This window comes from Mastomys coucha, unplaced genomic scaffold, assembly GCF_008632895.1.
Source record: "Mastomys coucha isolate ucsf_1 unplaced genomic scaffold, UCSF_Mcou_1 pScaffold21, whole genome shotgun sequence".
Lineage (NCBI taxonomy): Eukaryota > Metazoa > Chordata > Mammalia > Rodentia > Muridae > Mastomys > Mastomys coucha.
The window spans coordinates 66,102,402-66,106,094 of record NW_022196904.1 but is presented as its reverse complement, the minus strand read 5'-3'; the positions used below and the strand labels follow the sequence as shown (position 1 = coordinate 66,106,094).

Here is a 3,693-nt window from a genome sequence, read left to right as displayed (position 1 = left end):
TATTCCTCACCAGCTGTATCCCAAATCTGCAGTTTGATGGTTTTGCCATCCTGCTCAATGGTTCGAATCTTGAAGTCCACACCAATGGTGCTGATGTAGCTCTCTGTGTATGTGTCATCAGCAAACCGCAGGAGCAGGCATGACTTGCCCATGCCTGAGTCACCAACCAAAACCAGCTTAAACAGGTAGTCATATCCAGGGTTCAAGGCTGCAGCGGTGGCCCTCTCGGTCACTCCCAGTCTGCTACCAAATATTTCATATTATTATGCTACTTCAATTGAGGCTATGATCGGTATTCAGGAAGCTTTGCTATGATACCCATTTCCTATTCATCTTAATTTTCTCATGGTCTACTATACAGACTAAAAGAGGTGCTTAACTATTTGGTCTGAAGTGAGAATGTCCATATCATTAGGTCTGAGTAAGTAAATAAACAAATGCTTTTAACTGCTAAGCACTGCTATTTCTCAAACTCAAATTTAGTTCCAAGTCAGAGCAATCATGATAAAAAAAATAATAATAATTAAGCATCACCTCATGGACAGAACCAGCAAGACAATATTGGCCCATCTCTCAGGGCATCAGTCTAATGTTTTTCAGATCTCACGGATACCCCGTCTACATTCTTGTATGCAGAAAAGTAGTCACCTTTCTTGACCTCATGTACCTTGCTGAGACCTTCCATCCTGCCAACGATGTTGTCAAAGCACAGTCCTGAGCTGACAGAAACTGCCCAGCAAAATCAAGAGGTAAGGAGGCAGGACAGGGGCAACCATTGCTGACACAGCCCCAGAGCCCAACAGTGGATGTCGTCTGGGGTCCATCAGCAATAAGTCTGAAGAAGATGTAGCTTCTCACCACCCTCACTGCTGGGAGTCATCTATTGATGCCCTTACCAGCGAAGCAGCTGATTGTGATATGAAAACAAGCTAGCTCTTTTCTTTGCCCTCCACATCACACCTGCAGCTGCAGACTCCTCCACGGCACCCACGAGTTAGCAGAACACCACACTAGCAGCTGTGTGCCGTACATGATCCATCTAAGGCAGAAAAGAGGACTTTCCTTTTCCTCGTGTCTGCCTGATTTCTAGAAGCAAGAAGAAGGGATTTTTCAAATGCCCCCTGAAGTCAGGAACTGTGCTGTGGATGCAGGCATTGCATATAGAATGATTAACATCTATGAAGCAATGTTTCTATATGCCAGGGGTTGTGCTTTGCACGTTCGTATACATTACCTCAATACACTCAACATGTTGATAAATATTTCACCTATATCTACCTCACAGATATAGAAATTGAAATTTGCAATGTTTTATTAACAAATTTAAGGTCACACAAATGCCACATGACAGACAAGCTTTTCAAACTCAAGAATGCTGGCCCCAAAGTCTCACTGTCTTACCTTTCACCATTCTTCATACAATCCCTGACTGTAGTGGTCCAATCTTGCTATTCCCAGAATCACTAAAGAAGCCCTGCCTACTCTATGAGCCGATATGTTCTACAGAATATTCCCCCACTATTCCCCTTACCAGAAGGTAAGAAATTTCATGTTTTCTGAATTTCAGCTGTACCCCAGTCACTGAGCTAGACACTTCCTGTTGTAATGTGGATGCTTATCTCCTTCCAAATTCATAGCAAAAATTCAAATGCCTTTGTAACAGTTAAAACACGGAATTTTAAGAAGTGATTAGGGTGGCACCCTCGTGTATGGAACTAGTGCCTTTACAGAAGGGTGACCTCTTCTTATCTAGCCTTCTCTTACCTAGAATCTTTGTCCTCTCACCGTATGATGGCCCCCACCATGTCATCATGTAAAAAGAAGGCCTTTTCCAGATGCCAGCACCTTGATCTTTGACATCTCCAGATTTATGAGAAATAAGTGTTTATTCATTCTAAAAATAACCCACATCTGATATTCTGTTACAGCAACACAAACTGTGTAGACTCACATTTACATTATTATCTAAGACATGGCAGAATTCCTGACCAAGATGTTACTTCTAAGATTAAATAGTGCCTCTGAATCCTTTAACATAGAGCTGGTAAACTGCTTAAGCCACCAATATCAGCCTGTTTCACCTTCCAGCTGCAAAAGCACATAGGCAGCAATGATAGTAAGATAATTGCAAGGTGGCTAGAGAGATGGCTCAGTGGTTAAAAAACACTGCTGTTCTTCCAGAGGTCATGAGTTCAATTCCTAGCAGTCACATGGTGACACATAACTGTCTATAATGGGACCTGATGCCCTCTTCTGGTGTGTAGATGTATATGCATACCAAAGACCCATATGCATAAATTATATAAAGGTAACAGCAAGGCCTGATAGATAAATATTTCAGCCAATGATCCAGGCTCAGATCTTTATTCTGCTTGTCACTGAGTTTGGGTGTGTACGTGAAACTTTCTTACCCTACTTATCTGTCACTGTTGGACCCAGGACTCTTGGTGAGAGCAAGTAGGAAAATTCCACAAAACCAAGATCCTGGAACAGGGTATTTATAAGAAACAAGATGAGAGAACCCAAAAGGTGCATTTTAACCATGGAAGTAGTCTAAAATTTTCTGCAAAGGAGTTGTGTGATAAAGTTTGTTACTGTGAGGAGTGTATTCATAGCGAACCAGGCAGAAAAACATGGCAACAATACGCAGACTGAAGAGGCTGCCTGAATCCTGGAGGCAGGGAATGATTACGTGGTAGATGGTTGAGCCCAAGAAGGTTCTTCTCTAAAGTTCATGTGGGAAATGAAGCTTCGTTGTGAAAATTCACTGCAGTCATTCATGCTCATAGGGACTCTTCAACCAAGAATTTTATGGTGAAATCAAGAAGACATTGGATGACAGCATAGAATGGGCTGATAGGAATAAGAGGTGATACTTTCCCAACAAGGTCCAAGGGGAAGCTGAGAGCAGGCTCTGTCCTTGATTTCTCCACTAACATAACACAGTATGCTAGATGGTTCATAGTAGATGGTCATAGGTTAGTTGTTTCTGTGCATGGGTTAGTTGGATTACAAGCAGTAAACCACTAAAAGGCTTCAAGATGATGAAGAATGGGATCAGATTTAAGATCTTGATTTGTGTGCATATGTGCATGTATACAAAAATATGTAAGTAGAAGCATGTGAATGCCAATGTGTATGAATGTGTTTCTGTGTGTCTCTGTCTCTGTCTGTGTGTGTGTGTGTGTGTCTGAGTGTATCTTTATGTGTTCCTGCATGTCTGTGTGTTTCTGTATGTGTGTGTGTGTGTTTGAGTGTATCTATGTGTTTCTGAGTGTGTTTGTGCCCTAAAAGTCAACCTCAAGTATCTTCTCCAGTCATTCTCCACCTCATTTTCCAAGACAGAATCTCATGTTTACCTGGAGCTGACTCATTTGGCTTGGCTGGCTGGCCATTAGATGCCAGAGATCTGCCTGCCTCTGCCTACCCAAAGCTGAGATTTCAAGCATGTACAAAACCATACTCAGCTCATTTTTTTTCCTTAAGTGTATTTCTTTCTTTCTTTTTTCCTCCTTTCTTTCCCTCTTTCTTTCTCTTTCTTTCTTTCTTTCTTTCTTTCTTTCTTTCACTCCTCCAGGACAGAGCCTGAGTGGCCAAAAGATCCTGATTATCTACCTGAGGTGAACCATCAATCCAGCAGGAGCTCTGATAAAACTAGGTTGGAGGAATGGTTGGAGAGTTTGAACTAAGGTT

The 3,693-nt window shown here is 41.9% G+C and overlaps 1 pseudogene across 1 annotated transcript in view; it reads right to left on the bottom strand.

Annotated features, from left to right (window-relative positions):
- Positions 1-260, bottom strand: part of LOC116101267 — a 639-nt pseudogene extending 379 nt beyond the window's left edge. The window contains exon 1 of the transcript XR_004122829.1: positions 1-260. This exon is cut by the window's left edge and continues 379 nt beyond it. The product of XR_004122829.1 is annotated as a ras-related protein Rab-1B pseudogene (transcript).
- Positions 261-3,693: the final 3,433 nt, after the last annotated feature.